This window comes from Crinia signifera, chromosome 1, assembly GCF_055691185.1.
Source record: "Crinia signifera chromosome 1, ASM5569118v1, whole genome shotgun sequence".
NCBI classification, from domain to species: Eukaryota; Metazoa; Chordata; class Amphibia; order Anura; family Myobatrachidae; genus Crinia; species Crinia signifera.
The window spans coordinates 237,210,488-237,236,572 of record NC_139217.1 but is presented as its reverse complement, the minus strand read 5'-3'; positions in this window follow the sequence as shown (position 1 = coordinate 237,236,572).

Below are 26,085 nucleotides of genomic sequence, written 5' to 3'. Positions count from 1 at the left end.
TTTCCATTCAGAGAACACATCATTTCATTCATAAAACACAGGGTTCTATTCATAGAACACAGGGTTCCATTTATAGAACACTGGGTTCTATTCATAGACCACAAGGTTTTATTCATAGAACACATGGTTATATTTATAGATCACGGGTGGTTTCCATTCAGAGAACACATAATTTTATTCATAAAACACAGGGTTCAATTCATAGAACACAGGGTTCCATTTATAGAACACAGGGTTCTATTCATAGAACTCAAGGTTTTATTCATAGAACAGATGGTTATATTTATAGATCACGGGTGGTTTCCATTCAGAGAACACATAATTGCATTCATAAAACACAGGGTTCTATTCATAGAACACAGGGTTCCATTTATAGAACACTGGGTTATATTCATAGACCACAAGGTTTTATTCATAAAACACATGGTTATATTTATAGATCACGGGTGGTTTCCATTCAGAGAACACATCTTTTCATTCATAAAACACAGGGTTCTATTAATAGAACACAGGGTTCCATTTATAGAACACAGGGTTCTATTCATAGAACACAAGGTTTTATTCATAGAACACATGGCTATATTTATAGATCACGGGTGGTTTCCATTCAGAGAACACATGGTTTCATTCATAAAACACAGGGTTCTATTTATAGAACACAGGGTTCCATTCATAGAACACAGGGTTCTATTAATAGAACACAAGGTTTTATTCATAAAACACATGGTTATATTTATAGATCACGGGTGGTTTCCCTTCAGAGAACACATGGTTTCATTCATAAAACACAGGGTTCTATTCATAGAACACAGGGTTCCATTCATAGAACACAGGGTTCTATTAATAGAACACAAGGTTGTATTCATAAAACACATGGTTATATTTATAGATCACGGGTGGTTTCCATTCAGAGAACACATCATTTCATTCATAAAACACAGGGTTCTATTCATAGAACACAGGGTTCAATTTATAGAACACTGGGTTCTATTCATAGACCACAAGGTTTTATTCATAGAACACATGGTTATATTTATAGATCACGGGTGGTTTCCATTCAGAGAACACATGATTTCATTCATAAAACACAGGGTTCTATTTATAGAACACAGGGTTCCATTCATAGAACACAGGGTTCTATTAATAGAACACAAGGTTTTATTCATAAAACACATGGTTATATTTATAGATCACGGGTGATTTCCAGTCAGAGAACACATGGTTTCATTCATAAAACACAGGGTTCTATTCATAGAACACAGGGTTCCATTCATAGAACACAGGGTTCTATTAATAGAACACAAGGTTGTATTCATAAAACACATGGTTATATTTATAGATCACGGGTGGTTTCCATTCAGAGAACACATAATTTCATTCATAAAACACAGGGTTCTATTCATAGAACACAGGGTTCCATTTATAGAACACAGGGTTCTATTCATAGAACACAAGGTTTTATTCATAGAACACATGGTTATATTTATAGATCACGGGTGGTTTCCATTCAGAAAACGCATAATTTTATTCATAAAACACAGGGTTCTATTCATAGAACACAGGGTTCCATTTATAGAACACAGGGTTCTATTCATAGAACTCAAGGTTTTATTCATAGAACAGATGGTTATATTTATAGATCACGGGTGGTTTCCATTCAGAGAACACATCATTTCATTCATAAAACACAGGGTTCTATTCATAGAACACAGGGTTCCATTTATAGAACACTGGGTTCTATTCATAGACCACAAGGTTTTATTCATAGAACACATGGTTATATTTATAGATCACGGGTGGTTTTCATTCAGAGAACACATAATTTTATTCATAAAACACAGGGTTCTATTCATAGAACACAGGGTTCCATTTATAGAACACAGGGTTCTATTCATAGAACTCAAGGTTTTATTCATAGAACAGATGGTTATATTTATAGATCACGGGTGGTTTCCATTCAGAGAACACATAATTTTATTCATAAAACACAGGGTTCTATTCATAGAACACAGGGTTCCAATTATAGAACACAGGGTTCTATTCATAGAACTCAAGGTTTTATTCATAGAACAGATGGTTATATTTATAGATCACGGGTGGTTTCCATTCAGAGAACACATGGTTTCATTCATAAAACACAGGGTTCTATTTATAGAACACAGGGTTCCATTCATAGAACACAGGGTTCTATTAATAGAACACAAGGTTTTATTCATAAAACACATGGTTATATTTATAGATCACGGGTGGTTTCCATTCAGAGAACACATGGTTTCATTCATAAAACACAGGGTTCTATTCATAGAACACAGGGTTCCATTCATAGAACACAGGGTTCTATTAATAGAACACAAGGTTGTATTCATAAAACACATGGTTATATTTATAGATCACGGGTGGTTTCCATTCAGAGAACACATCATTTCATTCATAAAACACAGGGTTCTATTCATAGAACACAGGGTTCCATTTATAGAACACTGGGTTCTATTCATAGACCACAAGGTTTTATTCATAGAACACATGGTTATATTTATAGATCACGGGTGGTTTCCATTCAGAGAACACATAATTTTATTCATAAAACACAGGGTTCAATTCATAGAACACAGGGTTCCATTTATAGAACACAGGGTTCTATTCATAGAACTCAAGGTTTTATTCATAGAACAGATGGTTATATTTATAGATCACGGGTGGTTTCCATTCAGAGAACACATAATTGCATTCATAAAACACAGGGTTCTATTCATAGAACACAGGGTTCCATTTATAGAACACTGGGTTATATTCATAGACCACAAGGTTTTATTCATAAAACACATGGTTATATTTATAGATCACGGGTGGTTTCCATTCAGAGAACACATCTTTTCATTCATTAAACACAGGGTTCTATTAATAGAACACAGGGTTACATTTATAGAACACAGGGTTCTATTCATAGAACACAAGGTTTTATTCATAGAACACATGGCTATATTTATAGATCACGGGTGGTTTCCATTCAGAGAACACATGGTTTCATTCATAAAACACAGGGTTCTATTTATAGAACACAGGGTTCCATTCATAGAACACAGGGTTCTATTAATAGAACACAAGGTTTTATTCATAAAACACATGGTTATATTTATAGATCACGGGTGGTTTCCCTTCAGAGAACACATGGTTTCATTCATAAAACACAGGGTTCTATTCATAGAACACAGGGTTCCATTCATAGAACACAGGGTTCCTTTAATAGAACACAAGGTTTTATGCATAAAACACATGGTTATATTTATAGATCATGGGTGGTTTCCATTCAGAGAACACATCATTTCATTCATAAAACACAGGGTTCTATTCATAGAACACAGGGTTCCATTTATAGAACACTGGGTTCTATTCATAGACCACAAGGTTTTATTCATAGAACACATGGTTATATTTATATATCACGGGTGGTTTCCATTCAGAGAACACATAATTTTATTCATAAAACACAGGGTTCTATTCATAGAACACAGGGTTCCATTTATAGAACACAGGGTTCTATTCATAGAACTCAAGGTTTTATTCATAGAACAAATGGTTATATTTATAGATCACGGGTGGTTTCCATTCAGAGAACACATAATTGCATTCATTAAACAAAGGGTTATTCATAGAACACAGGGTTCCATTTATAGAACACAGGGTTCTATTCATAGAAAACAAGGTTTTATTCATAGAACACATGGCTATATTTATAGATCACGGGTGGTTTCCATTCAGAGAACACATAATTGCATTCATAAAACACAGGGTTCTATTCATAGAACACAGGGTCCCATTTATAGAACACAGGGTTCTATTCATAGAACACAAGGTTTTATTCATAGAACACATGGTTATATTTATAGATCACGGTTGGTTTCCATTCAGAGAACACATGGTTTCATTCATAAAACAGAGGGTTCTATTTATAGAACACAGGGTTCCATTCATAGAACACAGGGTTCTATTAATAAAACACAAGGTTTTATTCATAAAACACATGGTTATATTTATAGATCACGGGTGGTTTCCATTCAGAGAACACATGATTTCATTCATAAAACACAGGGTTCTATTTATAGAACACAGGGTTCCATTCATAGAACACAGGGTTCTATTAATAGAACACAAGGTTTTATTCATAAAACACATGGTTATATTTATAGATCACGGGTGGTTTCCAGTCAGAGAACACATGGTTTCATTCATAAAACACAGGGTTCTATTCATAGAACACAGGGTTCCATTCATAGAACACAGGGTTCTATTAATAGAACACAAGGTTGTATTCATAAAACACATGGTTATATTTATAGATCACGGGTGGTTTCCATTCAGAGAACACATAATTTCATTCATAAAACACAGGGTTCTATTCATAGAACACAGGGTTCCATTTATAGAACACAGGGTTCTATTCATAGAACACAAGGTTTTATTCATAGAACACATGGTTATATTTATAGATCACGGGTGGTTTCCATTCAGAGAACACATAATTTTATTCATAAAACACAGGGTTCTATTCATAGAACACAGGGTTCCATTTATAGAACACAGGGTTCTATTCATAGAACTCAAGGTTTTATTCATAGAACAGATGGTTATATTTATAGATCACGGGTGGTTTCCATTCAGAGAACACATCATTTCATTCATAAAACACAGGGTTCTATTCATAGAACACAGGGTTCCATTTATAGAACACTGGGTTCTATTCATAGACCACAAGGTTTTATTCATAGAACACATGGTTATATTTATAGATCACGGGTGGTTTTCATTCAGATAACACATAATTTTATTCATAAAACACAGGGTTCTATTCATAGAACACAGGGTTCCATTTATAGAACACAGGGTTCTATTCATAGAACACAAGGTTTTATTCATAGAACACATGGTTATATTTATAGATCACGGGTGGTTTCCATTCAGAGAACACATAATTTTATTCATAAAACACAGGGTTCTATTCATGAAACACAGGGTTCCATTTATAGAACACAGGGTTCTATTCATAGAACTCAAGGTTTTATTCATAGAACAGATGGTTATATTTATAGATCACGGGTGGTTTCCATTCAGAGAACACATCATTTCATTCATAAAACACAGGGTTCTATTCATAGAACACAGGGTTCCATTTATAGAACACTGGGTTCTATTCATAGACCACAAGGTTTTATTCATAGAACACATGGTTATATTTATAGATCACGGGTGGTTTTCATTCAGAGAACACATAATTTTATTCATAAAACACAGGGTTCTATTCATAGAACACAGGGTTCCATTTATAGAACACAGGGTTCTATTCATAGAACACAAGGTTTTATTCATAGAACACATGGCTATATTTATAGATCACGGGTGGTTTCCATTCAGAGAACACATGGTTTCATTCATAAAACACAGGGTTCTATTTATAGAACACATGGTTCCATTCATAGAACACAGGGTTCTATTAATAGAACACAAGGTTTTATTCATAAAACACATGGTTATATTTATAGATCACGGGTGGTTTCCATTCAGAGAACACATCATTTCATTCATAAAACACAGGGTTCTATTCATAGAACACAGGGTTCCATTTATAGAACACTGGGTTCTATTCATAGACCACAAGGTTTTATTCATAGAACACATGGTTATATTTATAGATCACGGGTGGTTTTCATTCAGAGAACACATAATTTTATTCATAAAACACAGGGTTCTATTCATAGAACACAGGGTTCCATTTATAGAACACAGGGTTCTATTCATAGAACACAAGGTTTTATTCATAGAACACATGGCTATATTTATAGATCACGGGTGGTTTCCATTCAGAGAACACATGGTTTCATTCATAAAACACAGGGTTCTATTTATAGAACACAGGGTTCCATTCATAGAACACAGGGTTCTATTAATAGAACACAAGGTTTTATTCATAAAACACATGGTTATATTTATAGATCACGGGTGGTTTCCATTCAGAGTACACATGGTTTCATTCATAAAACACAGGGTTCTATTCATAGAACACAGGGTTCCATTCATAGAACACAGGGTTCTATTAAGAGAACACAAGGTTTTATTCATAAAACACATGGTTATATTTATAGATCACGGGTGGTTTCCATTCAGGGAACACATCATTTCATTCATAAAACACAGGGTTCTATTCATAGAACACAGGGTTCCATTTATAGAACACTGGGTTCTATTCATAGAACACAAGGTTTTATTCATAGAACACATGGTTATATTTATAGATCGCGGGTGGTTTCCATTCAGAGAACACATAATTTCATTCATAAAACACAGGGTTCTATTCATAGAACACAGGGTTCCATTTATAGAACACAGGGTTCTATTCATAGAACACAAGGTTTTATTCATAGAACACATGGTTATATTTATAGATCACGGGTGGTTTTCATTCAGAGAACACATAATTTTATTAATAAAACACAGGGTTCTATTCATAGAACACAGGGTTCCATTTATAGAACACAGGGTTCTATTCATAGAACTCAAGGTTTTATTCATAGAACAGATGGTTATATTTATAGATCACGGGTGGTTTCCATTCAGAGAACACATAATTTTATTCATAAAACACAGGGTTCTATTCATAGAACACAGGGTTCCATTTATAGAACACATGGTTCTATTCATAGAACTCAAGGTTTTATTCATAGAACAGATGGTTATATTTATAGATCACGGGTGGTTTCCATTCAGAGAACACATGGTTTCATTCATAAAACACAGGGTTCTATTTATAGAACACAGGGTTCCATTCATAGAACACAGGGTTCTATTAATAGAACACAAGGTTTTATTCATAAAACACATGGTTATATTTATAGATCACGGGTGGTTTCCATTCAGAGAACACATGGTTTCATTCATAAAACACAGGGTTCTATTCATAGAACACAGGGTTCCATTCATAGAACACAGGGTTCTATTAATAGAACACAAGGTTGTATTCATAAAACACATGGTTATATTTATAGATCACGGGTGGTTTCCATTCAGAGAACACATCATTTCATTCATAAAACACAGGGTTCTATTCATAGAACACAGGGTTCCATTTATAGAACACTGGGTTCTATTCATAGACCACAAGGTTTTATTCATAGAACACATGGTTATATTTATAGATCACGGGTGGTTTCCATTCAGAGAACACATAATTTTATTCATAAAACACAGGGTTCAATTCATAGAACACAGGGTTCCATTTATAGAACACAGGGTTCTATTCATAGAACTCAAGGTTTTATTCATAGAACAGATGGTTATATTTATAGATCACGGGTGGTTTCCATTCAGAGAACACATGATTTCATTCATAAAACACAGGGTTCTATTCATAAAACACAGGGTTCTATTCATAGAACACAGGGTTCCATTTATAGAACACAGGGTTCTATTAATAGAACACAAGGTTTTATTCATGAAACACATGGTTATATTTATAGATCACGGGTGGTTTCCCTTCAGAGAACACATGGTTTCATTCATAAAACACAGGGTTCTATTCATAGAACACAGGGTTCCATTCATAGAACACAGGGTTCTATTAATAGAACACAAGGTTTTATTCGTAAAACACATGGTTATATTTATAGATCATGGGTGGTTTCCATTCAGAGAACACATCATTTCATTCATAAAACACAGGGTTCTATTCATAGAACACAGGGTTCCATTTATAGAACACTGGGTTCTATTCATAGACCACAAGGTTTTATTCATAGAACACATGGTTATATTTATAGATCACGGGTGGTTTCCATTCAGAGAACACATAATTTTATTCATAAAACACAGGGTTCTATTCATAGAACACAGGGTTCCATTTATAGTACACAGGGTTCTATTCATAGAACTCAAGGTTTTATTCATAGAACCAATGGTTATATTTATAGATCACGGGTGGTTTCCATTCAGAGAACACATAATTGCATTCATTAAACAAAGGGTTATTCATAGAACACAGGGTTCCATTTATAGAACACAGGGTTCTATTCATAGAAAACAAGGTTTTATTCATAGAACACATGGCTATATTTATAGATCACGGGTGGTTTCCATTCAGAGAACACATAATTGCATTCATAAAACACAGGGTTCTATTCATAGAACACAGGGTTCCATTTATAGAACACAGGGTTCTATTCATAGAACACAAGGTTTTATTCATAGAACACATGGTTATATTTATAGATCACGGGTGGTTTCCATTCAGAGAACACATGGTTTCATTCATAAAACACAGGGTTCTATTTATAGAACACAGGGTTCCATTCATAGAACACAGGGTTCTATTAATAAAACACAAGGTTTTATTCATAAAACACATGGTTATATTTATAGATCACGGGTGGTTTCCATTCAGAGAACACATGGTTTCATTCATAAATCACAGGGTTCTATTCATAGAACACAGGGTTCCATTCATAGAACACAGGGTTCTATTAATAGAACACAAGGTTTTATTCATAAAACACATGGTTATATTTATAGATCACGGGTGGTTTCCATTCAGAGAACACATGATTTCATTCATAAAACACAGGGTTCTATTTATAGAACACAGGGTTCCATTCATAGAACACAGGGTTCTATTAATAGAACACAAGGTTTTATTCATAAAACACATGGTTATATTTATAGATCACGGGTGGTTTCCAGTCAGAGAACACATGGTTTCATTCATAAAACACAGGGTTCTATTCATAGAACACAGGGTTCCATTCATAGAACACAGGGTTCTATTAATAGAACACAAGGTTGTATTCATAAAACACATGGTTATATTTATAGATCACGGGTGGTTTCCATTCAGAGAACACATAATTTCATTCATAAAACACAGGGTTCTATTCATAGAACACAGGGTTCCATTTATAGAACACATGGTTCTATTCATAGAACACAAGGTTTTATTCATAGAACACATGGTTATATTTATAGATCACGGGTGGTTTCCATTCAGAGAACACATAATTTTATTCATAAAACACAGGGTTCTATTCATAGAACACAGGGTTCCATTTATAGAACACAGTGTTCTATTCATAGAACTCAAGGTTTTATTCATAGAACAGATGGTTATATTTATAGATCACGGGTGGTTTCCATTCAGAGAACACATAATTGCATTCATAAAACACAGGGTTCTATTCATAGAACACAGGGTTCCATTTATAGAACACAGGGTCCAAATTATAGAACACAATGTTTTATTCATAGAACACATGGCTATATTTATAGATCACGGGTGGTTTCCATTCAGAGAACACATGGTTTCATTCATAAAACACAGGGTTCTATTTATAGAACACAGGGTTCCATTCATAGAACACAGGGTTCTATTAATAGAACACAAGGTTTTATTCATAAAACACATGGTTATATTTATAGATCACGGGTGGTTTCCATTCAGAGAACACATGGTTTCATTCATAAAACACAGGGTTCTATTCATAGAACACAGGGTTCCATTCATAGAACACAGGGTTCTATTAAGAGAACACAAGGTTTTATTCATAGAACACATGGCTATATTTATAGATCACGGGTGGTTTCCATTCAGAGAACACATGGTTTCATTCATAAAACACAGGGTTCTATTTGTAGAACACAGGGTTCCATTCATAGAACACATGGTTCTATTAAGAGAACACAAGGTTTTATTCATAGAACACATGGCTATATTTATAGATCACGGGTGGTTTCCATTCAGAGAACACATCATTTCATTCATAAAACACAGGGTTCTATTCATAGAACACAGGGTTCCATTTATAGAACACAGGGTTCTATTCATAGAACACAAGGTTTTATTCATAGAACACATGGCTATATTTATAGATCACGGGTGGTTTCCATTCAGAGAACACATGGTTTCATTCATAAAACACAGGGTTCTATTTATAGAACACAGGGTTCCATTCATAGAACACAGGGTTCTATTAATAGAACACAAGGTTTTATTCATAAAACACATGGTTATATTTATAGATCACGGGTGGTTTCCATTCAGAGAACACATGTTTTCATTCATAAAACACAGGGTTCTATTCATAGAACACAGGGTTCCATTCATAGAACACAGGGTTCTATTAATAGAACACAAGGTTTTATTCGTAAAACACATGGTTATATTTATAGATCATGGGTGGTTTCCATTCAGAGAACACATCATTTCATTCATAAAACACAGGGTTCTATTCATAGAACACAGGGTTCCATTTATAGAACACTGGGTTCTATTCATAGACCACAAGGTTTTATTCATAGAACACATGGTTATATTTATAGATCACGGGTGGTTTCCATTCAGAGAACACATAATTTTATTCATAAAACACAGGGTTCTATTCATAGAACACAGGGTTCCATTTATAGTACACAGGGTTCTATTCATAGAACTCAAGGTTTTATTCATAGAACCAATTGTTTTATATTAATAGATCACGGGTGGTTTCCATTCAGAGAACACATAATTGCATTCATTAAACAAAGGGTTATTCATAGAACACAGGGTTCCATTTATAGAACACAGGGTTCTATTCATAGAAAACAAGGTTTTATTCATAGAACACATGGCTATATATTTATAGATCACGGGTGGTTTCCATTCAGAGAACACATAATTGCATTCATAAAACACAGGGTTCTATTCATAGAACACAGGGTTCCATTTATAGAACACAGGGTTCTATTCATAGAACACAAGGTTTTATTCATAGAACACATGGTTATATTTATAGATCACGGGTGGTTTCCATTCAGAGAACACATGGTTTCATTCATAAAACACAGGGTTCTATTTATAGAACACAGGGTTCCATTCATAGAACACAGGGTTCTATTAATAAAACACAAGGTTTTATTCATAAAACACATGGTTATATTTATAGATCACGGGTGGTTTCCATTCAGAGAACACATGGTTTCATTCATAAATCACAGGGTTCTATTCATAGAACACAGGGTTCCATTCATAGAACACAGGGTTCTATTAATAGAACACAAGGTTTTATTCATAAAACACATGGTTATATTTATAGATCACGGGTGGTTTCCATTCAGAGAACACATGATTTCATTCATAAAACACAGGGTTCTATTTATAGAACACAGGGTTCCATTCATAGAACACAGGGTTCTATTAATAGAACACAAGGTTTTATTCATAAAACACATGGTTATATTTATAGATCACGGGTGGTTTCCAGTCAGAGAACACATGGTTTCATTCATAAAACACAGGGTTCTATTCATAGAACACAGGGTTCCATTCATAGAACACAGGGTTCTATTAATAGAACACAAGGTTGTATTCATAAAACACATGGTTATATTTATAGATCACGGGTGGTTTCCATTCAGAGAACACATAATTTCATTCATAAAACACAGGGTTCTATTCATAGAACACAGGGTTCCATTTATAGAACACATGGTTCTATTCATAGAACACAAGGTTTTATTCATAGAACACATGGTTATATTTATAGATCACGGGTGGTTTCCATTCAGAGAACACATAATTTTATTCATAAAACACAGGGTTCTATTCATAGAACACAGGGTTCCATTTATAGAACACAGGGTTCTATTCATAGAACTCAAGGTTTTATTCATAGAACAGATGGTTATATTTATAGATCACGGGTGGTTTCCATTCAGAGAACACATAATTGCATTCATAAAACACAGGGTTCTATTCATAGAACACAGGGTTCCATTTATAGAACACAGGGTTCAATTCATAGAACACAATGTTTTATTCATAGAACACATGGCTATATTTATAGATCACGGGTGGTTTCCATTCAGAGAACACATGGTTTCATTCATAAAACATAGGGTTCTATTTATAGAACACAGGGTTCCATTCATAGAACACAGGGTTCTATTAATAGAACACAAGGTTTTATTCATAAAACACATGGTTATATTTAGAGATCACGGGTGGTTTCCATTCAGAGAACACATGGTTTCATTCATAAAACACAGGGTTCTATTCATAGAACACAGGGTTCCATTCATAGAACACAGGGTTCTATTAAGAGAACACAAGGTTTTATTCATAGAACACATGGCTATATTTATAGATCACGGGTGGTTTCCATTCAGAGAACATATGGTTTCATTCATAAAACACAGGGTTCTATTTGTAGAACACAGGGTTCCATTCATAGAACACATGGTTCTATTAAGAGAACACAAGGTTTTATTCATAGAACACATGGCTATATTTATAGATCACGGGTGGTTTCCATTCAGAGAACACATCATTTCATTCATAAAACACAGGGTTCTATTCATAGAACACAGGGTTCCATTTATAGAACACAGGGTTCTATTCATAGAACACAAGGTTTTATTCATAGAACACATGGCTATATTTATAGATCACGGGTGGTTTCCATTCAGAGAACACATGGTTTCATTCATAAAACACAGGGTTCTATTTATAGAACACAGGGTTCCATTCATAGAACACAGGGTTCTATTAATAGAACACAAGGTTTTATTCATAAAACACATGGTTATATTTATAGATCACGGGTGGTTTCCATTCAGAGAACACATGTTTTCATTCATAAAACACAGGGTTCTATTCATAGAACACAGGGTTCCATTCATAGAACACAGGGTTCTATTAATAGAACACAAGGTTTTATTCATAAAACACATGGTTATATTTATAGATCATGGGTGGTTTCCATTCAGAGAACACATCATTTCATTCATAAAACACAGGGTTCTATTCATAGAACACAGGGTTCCATTTATAGAACACTGGGTTCTATTCATAGACCACAAGGTTTTATTCATAGAACACATGGTTATATTTATAGATCACGGGTGATTTCCATTCAGAGAACACATAATTGCATTCATTAAACAAAGGGTTATTCATAGAACACAGGGTTCCATTTATAGAACACAGGGTTCTATTCATAGAAAACAAGGTTTTATTCATAGAACACATGGCTATATTTATAGATCACGGGTGGTTTCCATTCAGAGAACACATAATTGCATTCATAAAACACAGGGTTCTATTCATAGAACACAGGGTTCCATTTATAGAACACAGGGTTCTATTCATAGAACACAAGGTTTTATTCATAGAACACATGGTTATATTTATAGATCACGGGTGGTTTCCATTCAGAGAACACATGGTTTCATTCATAAAACACAGGGTTCTATTTATAGAACACAGGGATCCATTCATAGAACACAGGGTTCTATTCATAAAACACAAGGTTATATTTATAGATCACGGGTGGTTTCCATTCAGAGAACACATGGTTTCATTCATAAATCACAGGGTTCTATTCATAGAACACAGGGTTCCATTCATAGAACACAGGGTTCTATTAATAGAACACAAGGTTTTATTCATAAAACCCATGGTTATATTTATAGATCACGGGTGGTTTCCATTCAGAGAACACATGATTTCATTCATAAAACACAGGGTTCTATTTATAGAACACAGGGTTCCATTCATAGAACACAGGGTTCTATTAATAGAACACAAGGTTTTATTCATAAAACACATGGTTATATTTATAGATCACGGGTGGTTTCCAGTCAGAGAACACATGGTTTCATTCATAAATCACAGGGTTCTATTCATAGAACACAGGGTTCCATTCATAGAACACAGGGTTCTATTAATAGAACACAAGGTTTTATTCATAAAACACATGGTTATATTTATAGATCACGGGTGGTTTCCATTCAGAGAACACATGATTTCATTCATAAAACACAGGGTTCTATTTATAGAACACAGGGTTCCATTCATAGAACACAGGGTTCTATTTATAGAACACAAGGTTTTATTCATAAAACACATGGTTATATTTATAGATCACGGGTGGTTTCCAGTCAGAGAACACATGGTTTCATTCATAAAACACAGGGTTCTATTCATAGAACACAGGGTTCCATTCATAGAACACAGGGTTCTATTAATAGAACACAAGGTTGTATTCATAAAACACATGGTTATATTTATAGATCACGGGTGGTTTCCATTCAGAGAACACATAATTTCATTCATAAAACACAGGGTTCTATTCATAGAACACAGGGTTCCATTTATAGAACACATGGTTCTATTCATAGAACACAAGGTTTTATTCATAGAACACATGGTTATATTTATAGATCACGGGTGGTTTCCATTCAGAGAACACATAATTTTATTCATAAAACACAGGGTTCTATTCATAGAACACAGGGTTCCATTTATAGAACACAGGGTTCTATTCATAGAACTCAAGGTTTTATTCATAGAACAGATGGTTATATTTATAGATCACGGGTGGTTTCCATTCAGAGAACACATAATTGCATTCATAAAACACAGGGTTCTATTCATAGAACACAGGGTTCCATTTATAGAACACAGGGTTCAATTCATAGAACACAATGTTTTATTCATAGAACACATGGCTATATTTATAGATCACGGGTGGTTTCCATTCAGAGAACACATGGTTTCATTCATAAAACACAGGGTTCTATTTATAGAACACATGGTTCCATTCATAGAACACAGGGTTCTATTAATAGAACACAAGGTTTTATTCATAAAACACATGGTTATATTTATAGATCACGGGTGGTTTCCATTCAGAGAACACATGGTTTCATTCATAAAACACAGGGTTCTATTCATAGAACACAGGGTTCCATTCATAGAACACAGGGTTCTATTAAGAGAACACAAGGTTTTATTCATAGAACACATGGCTATATTTATAGATCACGGGTGGTTTCCATTCAGAGAACACATGGTTTCATTCATAAAACACAGGGTTCTATTTGTAGAACACAGGGTTCCATTCATAGAACACATGGTTCTATTAAGAGAACACAAGGTTTTATTCATAGAACACATGGCTATATTTATAGATCACGGGTGGTTTCCATTCAGAGAACACATCATTTCATTCATAAAACACAGGGTTCTATTCATAGAACACAGGGTTCCATTTATAGAACACAGGGTTCTATTCATAGAACACAAGGTTTTATTCATAGAACACATGGCTATATTTATAGATCACGGGTGGTTTCCATTCAGAGAACACATGGTTTCATTCATAAAACACAGGGTTCTATTTATAGAACACAGGGTTCCATTCATAGAACACAGGGTTCTATTAATAGAACACAAGGTTTTATTCATAAAACACATGGTTATATTTATAGATCACGGGTGGTTTCCATTCAGAGAACACATGTTTTCATTCATAAAACACAGGGTTCTATTCATAGAACACAGGGTTCCATTCATAGAACACAGGGTTCTATTAATAGAACACAAGGTTTTATTCGTAAAACACATGGTTATATTTATAGATCATGGGTGGTTTCCATTCAGAGAACACATCATTTCATTCATAAAACACAGGGTTCTATTCATAGAACACAGGGTTCCATTTATAGAACACTGGGTTCTATTCATAGACCACAAGGTTTTATTCATAGAACACATGGTTATATTTATAGATCACGGGTGGTTTCCATTCAGAGAACACATAATTTTATTCATAAAACACAGGGTTCTATTCATAGAACACAGGGTTCCATTTATAGTACACAGGGTTCTATTCATAGAACTCAAGGTTTTATTCATAGAACCAATGGTTATATTTATAGATCACGGGTGGTTTCCATTCAGAGAACACATAATTGCATTCATTAAACAAAGGGTTATTCATAGAACACAGGGTTCCATTTATAGAACACAGGGTTCTATTCATAGAAAACAAGGTTTTATTCATAGAACACATGGCTATATTTATAGATCACGGGTGGTTTCCATTCAGAGAACACATAATTGCATTCATAAAACACAGGGTTCTATTCATAGAACACAGGGTTCTATTAATAGAACACAAGGTTTTATTCATAAAACACATGGTTATATTTATAGATCACGGGTGGTTTCCAGTCAGAGAACACATGGTTTCATTCATAAAACACAGGGTTCTATTCATAGAACACAGGGTTCCATTCATAGAACACAGGGTTCTATTAATAGAACACAAGGTTGTATTCATAAAACACATGGTTATATTTATAGATCACGGGTGGTTTCCATTCAGAGAACACATAATTTCATTCATAAAACACAGGGTTCTATTCATAGAACACAGGGTTCCATTTATAGAACACATGGTTCTATTCATAGAACACAAGGTTTTATTCATAGAACACATGGTTATATTTATAGATCACGGGTGGTTTCCATTCAGAGAACACATAATTTTATTCATAAAACACAGGGTTCTATTCATAGAACACAGGGTTCCATTTATAGAACACAGGGTTCTATTCATAGAACTCAAGGTTTTATTCATAGAACAGATGGTTATATTTATAGATCACGGGTGGTTTCCATTCAGAGAACACATAATTGCATTCATAAAACACAGGGTTCTATTCATAGAACACAGGGTTCCATTTATAGAACACAGGGTTCAATTCATAGAACACAATGTTTTATTCATAGAACACATGGCTATATTTATAGATCACGGGTGGTTTCCATTCAGAGAACACATGGTTTCATTCATAAAACATAGGGTTCTATTTATAGAACACAGGGTTCCATTCATAGAACACAGGGTTCTATTAATAGAACACAAGGTTTTATTCATAAAACACATGGTTATATTTATAGATCACGGGTGGTTTCCATTCAGAGAACACATGGTTTCATTCATAAAACACAGGGTTCTATTCATAGAACACAGGGTTCCATTCATAGAACACAGGGTTCTATTAAGAGAACACAAGGTTTTATTCATAGAACACATGGCTATATTTATAGATCACGGGTGGTTTCCATTCAGAGAACACATGGTTTCATTCATAAAACACAGGGTTCTATTTGTAGAACACAGGGTTCCATTCATAGAACACATGGTTCTATTAAGAGAACACAAGGTTTTATTCATAGAACACATGGCTATATTTATAGATCACGGGTGGTTTCTATTCAGAGAACACATCATTTCATTCATAAAACACAGGGTTCTATTCATAGAACACAGGGTTCCATTTATAGAACACAGGGTTCTATTCATAGAACACAAGGTTTTATTCATAGAACACATGGCTATATTTATAGATCACGGGTGGTTTCCATTCAGAGAACACATGGTTTCATTCATAAAACACAGGGTTCTATTTATAGAACACAGGGTTCCATTCATAGAACACAGGGTTCTATTAATAGAACACAAGGTTTTATTCATAAAACACATGGTTATATTTATAGATCACGGGTGGTTTCCATTCAGAGAACACATGTTTTCATTCATAAAACACAGGGTTCTATTCATAGAACACAGGGTTCCATTCATAGAACACAGGGTTCTATTAATAGAACACAAGGTTTTATTCATAAAACACATGGTTATATTTATAGATCATGGGTGGTTTCCATTCAGAGAACACATCATTTCATTCATAAAACACAGGGTTCTATTCATAGAACACAGGGTTCCATTTATAGAACACTGGGTTCTATTCATAGACCACAAGGTTTTATTCATAGAACACATGGTTATATTTATAGATCACGGGTGATTTCCATTCAGAGAACACATAATTGCATTCATTAAACAAAGGGTTATTCATAGAACACAGGGTTCCATTTATAGAACACAGGGTTCTATTCATAGAAAACAAGGTTTTATTCATAGAACACATGGCTATATTTATAGATCACGGGTGGTTTCCATTCAGAGAACACATAATTGCATTCATAAAACACAGGGTTCTATTCATAGAACACAGGGTTCCATTTATAGAACACAGGGTTCTATTCATAGAACACAAGGTTTTATTCATAGAACACATGGTTATATTTATAGATCACGGGTGGTTTCCATTCAGAGAACACATGGTTTCATTCATAAAACACAGGGTTCTATTTATAGAACACAGGGATCCATTCATAGAACACAGGGTTCTATTCATAAAACACAAGGTTATATTTATAGATCACGGGTGGTTTCCATTCAGAGAACACATGGTTTCATTCATAAATCACAGGGTTCTATTCATAGAACACAGGGTTCCATTCATAGAACACAGGGTTCTATTAATAGAACACAAGGTTTTATTCATAAAACCCATGGTTATATTTATAGATCACGGGTGGTTTCCATTCAGAGAACACATGATTTCATTCATAAAACACAGGGTTCTATTTATAGAACACAGGGTTCCATTCATAGAACACAGGGTTCTATTAATAGAACACAAGGTTTTATTCATAAAACACATGGTTATATTTATAGATCACGGGTGGTTTCCAGTCAGAGAACACATGGTTTCATTCATAAAACACAGGGTTCTATTCATAGAACACAGGGTTCCATTCATAGAACACAGGGTTCTATTAATAGAACACAAGGTTGTATTCATAAAACACATGGTTATATTTATAGATCACGGGTGGTTTCCATTCAGAGAACACATAATTTCATTCATAAAACACAGGGTTCTATTCATAGAACACAGGGTTCCATTTATAGAACACAGGGTTCTATTCATAGAACACAAGGTTTTATTCATAGAACACATGGTTATATTTATAGATCACGGGTGGTTTCCATTCAGAAAACGCATAATTTTATTCATAAAACACAGGGTTCTATTCATAGAACACAGGGTTCCATTTATAGAACACAGGGTTCTATTCATAGAACTCAAGGTTTTATTCATAAAACACATGGTTATATTTATAGATCACGGGTGGTTTCCATTCAGAGAACACATCATTTCATTCATAAAACACAGGGTTCTATTCATAGAACACAGGGTTCCATTTATAGAACACAGGGTTATATTCATAGAACTCAAGGTTTTATTCATAGAACCAATGGTTATATTTATAGATCACGGGTGGTTTCCATTCAGAGAACACATAATTGCATTCATTAAACAAAGGGTTATTCATAGAACACAGGGTTCCATTTATAGAACACAGGGTTCTATTCATAGAAAACAAGGTTTTATTCATAGAACACATGGCTATATTTATAGATCACGGGTGGTTTCCATTCAGAGAACAAATAATTGCATTCATAAAACACAGGGTTCTATTCATAGAACACAGGGTTCCATTTATAGAACACAGGGTTCTATTCATAGAACACAAGGTTTTATTCATAGAACACATGGTTATATTTATAGATCACGGGTGGTTTCCATTCAGAGAACACATGGTTTCATTCATAAAACACAGGGTTCTATTTATAGAACACAGGGTTCCATTCATAGAACACAGGGTTCTATTAATAAAACACAAGGTTTTATTCATAAAACACATGGTTATATTTATAGATCACGGGTGGTTTCCATTCAGAGAACACATGGTTTCATTCATAAATCACAGGGTTCTATTCATAGAACACAGGGTTCCATTCATAGAACACAGGGTTCTATTAATAGAACACAAGGTTTTATTCATAAAACACATGGTTATATTTATAGATCACGGGTGGTTTCCATTCAGAGAACACATGATTTCATTCATAAAACACAGGGTTCTATTTATAGAACACAGGGTTCCATTCATAGAACACAGGGTTCTATTAATAGAACACAAGGTTGTATTCATAAAACACATGGTTATATTTATAGATCACGGGTGGTTTCCATTCAGAGAACACATAATTTCATTCATAAAACACAGGGTTCTATTCATAGAACACAGGGTTCCATTTATAGAACACATGGTTCTATTCATAGAACACAAGGTTTTATTCATAGAACACATGGTTATATTTATAGATCACGGGTGGTTTCCATTCAGAGAACACATAATTTTATTCATAAAACACAGGGTTCTATTCATAGAACACAGGGTTCCATTTATAGAACACAGGGTTCTATTCATATAACTCAAGGTTTTATTCATAGAACAGATGGTTATATTTATAGATCACGGGTGGTTTCCATTCAGAGAACACATAATTGCATTCATAAAACACAGGGTTCTATTCATAGAACACAGGGTTCCATTTATAGAACACAGGGTTCTATTCATAGAACACAATGTTTTATTCATAGAACACATGGCTATATTTATAGATCACGGGTGGTTTCCATTCAGAGAACACATGGTTTCATTCATAAAACACAGGGTTCTATTTATAGAACACAGGGTTCCATTCATAGAACACAGGGTTCTATTAATAGAACACAAGGTTTTATTCATAAAACACATGGTTATATTTATAGATCACGGGTGGTTTCCATTCAGAGAACACATGGTTTCATTCATAAAACACAGGGTTCTATTCATAGAACACAGGGTTCCATTCATAGAACACAGGGTTCTATTAAGAGAACACAAGGTTTTATTCATAGAACACATGGCTATATTTATAGATCACGGGTGGTTTCCATTCAGAGAACATATGGTTTCATTCATAAAACACAGGGTTCTATTTGTAGAACACAGGGTTCCATTCATAGAACACATGGTTCTATTAAGAGAACACAAGGTTTTATTCATAGAACACATGGCTATATTTATAGATCACGGGTGGTTTCCATTCAGAGAACACATCATTTCATTCATAAAACACAGGGTTCTATTCATAGAACACAGGGTTCCATTTATAGAACACAGGGTTCTATTCATAGAACACAAGGTTTTATTCATAGAACACATGGCTATATTTATAGATCACGGGTGGTTTCCATTCAGAGAACACATGGTTTCATTCATAAAACACAGGGTTCTATTTATAGAACACAGGGTTCCATTCATAGAACACAGGGTTCTATTAATAGAACACAAGGTTTTATTCATAAAACACATGGTTATATTTATAGATCACGGGTGGTTTCCATTCAGAGAACACATGTTTTCATTCATAAAACACAGGGTTCTATTCATAGAACACAGGGTTCCATTCATAGAACACAGGGTTCTATTAATAGAACACAAGGTTTTATTCATAAAACACATGGTTATATTTATAGATCATGGGTGGTTTCCATTCAGAGAACACATCATTTCATTCATAAAACACAGGGTTCTATTCATAGAACACAGGGTTCCATTTATAGAACACTGGGTTCTATTCATAGACCACAAGGTTTTATTCATAGAACACATGGTTATATTTATAGATCACGGGTGATTTCCATTCAGAGAACACATAATTGCATTCATTAAACAAAGGGTTATTCATAGAACACAGGGTTCCATTTATAGAACACAGGGTTCTATTCATAGAAAACAAGGTTTTATTCATAGAACACATGGCTATATTTATAGATCACGGGTGGTTTCCATTCAGAGAACACATAATTGCATTCATAAAACACAGGGTTCTATTCATAGAACACAGGGTTCCATTTATAGAACACAGGGTTCTATTCATAGAACACAAGGTTTTATTCATAGAACACATGGTTATATTTATAGATCACGGGTGGTTTCCATTCAGAGAACACATGGTTTCATTCATAAAACACAGGGTTCTATTTATAGAACACAGGGATCCATTCATAGAACACAGGGTTCTATTCATAAAACACAAGGTTATATTTATAGATCACGGGTGGTTTCCATTCAGAGAACACATGGTTTCATTCATAAATCACAGGGTTCTATTCATAGAACACAGGGTTCCATTCATAGAACACAGGGTTCTATTAATAGAACACAAGGTTTTATTCATAAAACCCATGGTTATATTTATAGATCACGGGTGGTTTCCATTCAGAGAACACATGATTTCATTCATAAAACACAGGGTTCTATTTATAGAACACAGGGTTCCATTCATAGAACACAGGGTTCTATTAATAGAACACAAGGTTTTATTCATAAAACACATGGTTATATTTATAGATCACGGGTGGTTTCCAGTCAGAGAACACATGGTTTCATTCATAAATCACAGGGTTCTATTCATAGAACACAGGGTTCCATTCATAGAACACAGGGTTCTATTAATAGAACACAAGGTTTTATTCATAAAACACATGGTTATATTTATAGATCACGGGTGGTTTCCATTCAGAGAACACATGATTTCATTCATAAAACACAGGGTTCTATTTATAGAACACAGGGTTCCATTCATAGAACACAGGGTTCTATTTATAGAACACAAGGTTTTATTCATAAAACACATGGTTATATTTATAGATCACGGGTGGTTTCCAGTCAGAGAACACATGGTTTCATTCATAAAACACAGGGTTCTATTCATAGAACACAGGGTTCCATTCATAGAACACAGGGTTCTATTAATAGAACACAAGGTTGTATTCATAAAACACATGGTTATATTTATAGATCACGGGTGGTTTCCATTCAGAGAACACATAATTTCATTCATAAAACACAGGGTTCTATTCATAGAACACAGGGTTCCATTTATAGAACACATGGTTCTATTCATAGAACACAAGGTTTTATTCATAGAACACATGGTTATATTTATAGATCACGGGTGGTTTCCATTCAGAGAACACATAATTTTATTCATAAAACACAGGGTTCTATTCATAGAACACAGGGTTCCATTTATAGAACACAGGGTTCTATTCATAGAACTCAAGGTTTTATTCATAGAACAGATGGTTATATTTATAGATCACGGGTGGTTTCCATTCAGAGAACACATAATTGCATTCATAAAACACAGGGTTCTATTCATAGAACACAGGGTTCCATTTATAGAACACAGGGTTCAATTCATAGAACACAATGTTTTATTCATAGAACACATGGCTATATTTATAGATCACGGGTGGTTTCCATTCAGAGAACACATGGTTTCATTCATAAAACACAGGGTTCTATTTATAGAACACATGGTTCCATTCATAGAACACAGGGTTCTATTAATAGAACACAAGGTTTTATTCATAAAACACATGGTTATATTTATAGATCACGGGTGGTTTCCATTCAGAGAACACATGGTTTCATTCATAAAACACAGGGTTCTATTCATAGAACACAGGGTTCCATTCATAGAACACAGGGTTCTATTAAGAGAACACAAGGTTTTATTCATAGAACACATGGCTATATTTATAGATCACGGGTGGTTTCCATTCAGAGAACACATGGTTTCATTCATAAAACACAGGGTTCTATTTGTAGAACACAGGGTTCCATTCATAGAACACATGGTTCTATTAAGAGAACACAAGGTTTTATTCATAGAACACATGGCTATATTTATAGATCACGGGTGGTTTCCATTCAGAGAACACATCATTTCATTCATAAAACACAGGGTTCTATTCATAGAACACAGGGTTCCATTTATAGAACACAGGGTTCTATTCATAGAACACAAGGTTTTATTCATAGAACACATGGCTATATTTATAGATCACGGGTGGTTTCCATTCAGAGAACACATGGTTTCATTCATAAAACACAGGGTTCTATTTATAGAACACAGGGTTCCATTCATAGAACACAGGGTTCTATTAATAGAACACAAGGTTTTATTCATAAAACACATGGTTATATTTATAGATCACGGGTGGTTTCCATTCAGAGAACACATGTTTTCATTCATAAAACACAGGGTTCTATTCATAGAACACAGGGTTCCATTCATAGAACACAGGGTTCTATTAATAGAACACAAGGTTTTATTCGTAAAACACATGGTTATATTTATAGATCATGGGTGGTTTCCATTCAGAGAACACATCATTTCATTCATAAAACACAGGGTTCTATTCATAGAACACAGGGTTCCATTTATAGAACACTGGGTTCTATTCATAGACCACAAGGTTTTATTCATAGAACACATGGTTATATTTATAGATCACGGGTGGTTTCCATTCAGAGAACACATAATTTTATTCATAAAACACAGGGTTCTATTCATAGAACACAGGGTTCCATTTATAGTACACAGGGTTCTATTCATAGAACTCAAGGTTTTATTCATAGAACCAATGGTTATATTTATAGATCACGGGTGGTTTCCATTCAGAGAACACATAATTGCATTCATTAAACAAAGGGTTATTCATAGAACACAGGGTTCCATTTATAGAACACAGGGTTCTATTCATAGAAAACAAGGTTTTATTCATAGAACACATGGCTATATTTATAGATCACGGGTGGTTTCCATTCAGAGAACACATAATTGCATTCATAAAACACAGGGTTCTATTCATAGAACACAGGGTTCTATTAATAGAACACAAGGTTTTATTCATAAAACACATGGTTATATTTATAGATCACGGGTGGTTTCCAGTCAGAGAACACATGGTTTCATTCATAAAACACAGGGTTCTATTCATAGAACACAGGGTTCCATTCATAGAACACAGGGTTCTATTAATAGAACACAAGGTTGTATTCATAAAACACATGGTTATATTTATAGATCACGGGTGGTTTCCATTCAGAGAACACATAATTTCATTCATAAAACACAGGGTTCTATTCATAGAACACAGGGTTCCATTTATAGAACACATGGTTCTATTCATAGAACACAAGGTTTTATTCATAGAACACATGGTTATATTTATAGATCACGGGTGGTTTCCATTCAGAGAACACATAATTTTATTCATAAAACACAGGGTTCTATTCATAGAACACAGGGTTCCATTTATAGAACACAGGGTTCTATTCATAGAACTCAAGGTTTTATTCATAGAACAGATGGTTATATTTATAGATCACGGGTGGTTTCCATTCAGAGAACACATAATTGCATTCATAAAACACAGGGTTCTATTCATAGAACACAGGGTTCCATTTATAGAACACAGGGTTCAATTCATAGAACACAATGTTTTATTCATAGAACACATGGCTATATTTATAGATCACGGGTGGTTTCCATTCAGAGAACACATGGTTTCATTCATAAAACATAGGGTTCTATTTATAGAACACAGGGTTCCATTCATAGAACACAGGGTTCTATTAATAGAACACAAGGTTTTATTCATAAAACACATGGTTATATTTATAGATCACGGGTGGTTTCCATTCAGAGAACACATGGTTTCATTCATAAAACACAGGGTTCTATTCATAGAACACAGGGTTCCATTCATAGAACACAGGGTTCTATTAAGAGAACACAAGGTTTTATTCATAGAACACATGGCTATATTTATAGATCACGGGTGGTTTCCATTCAGAGAACACATGGTTTCATTCATAAAACACAGGGTTCTATTTGTAGAACACAGGGTTCCATTCATAGAACACATGGTTCTATTAAGAGAACACAAGGTTTTATTCATAGAACACATGGCTATATTTATAGATCACGGGTGGTTTCTATTCAGAGAACACATCATTTCATTCATAAAACACAGGGTTCTATTCATAGAACACAGGGTTCCATTTATAGAACACAGGGTTCTATTCATAGAACACAAGGTTTTATTCATAGAACACATGGCTATATTTATAGATCACGGGTGGTTTCCATTCAGAGAACACATGGTTTCATTCATAAAACACAGGGTTCTATTTATAGAACACAGGGTTCCATTCATAGAACACAGGGTTCTATTAATAGAACACAAGGTTTTATTCATAAAACACATGGTTATATTTATAGATCACGGGTGGTTTCCATTCAGAGAACACATGTTTTCATTCATAAAACACAGGGTTCTATTCATAGAACACAGGGTTCCATTCATAGAACACAGGGTTCTATTAATAGAACACAAGGTTTTATTCATAAAACACATGGTTATATTTATAGATCATGGGTGGTTTCCATTCAGAGAACACATCATTTCATTCATAAAACACAGGGTTCTATTCATAGAACACAGGGTTCCATTTATAGAACACTGGGTTCTATTCATAGACCACAAGGTTTTATTCATAGAACACATGGTTATATTTATAGATCACGGGTGATTTCCATTCAGAGAACACATAATTGCATTCATTAAACAAAGGGTTATTCATAGAACACAGGGTTCCATTTATAGAACACAGGG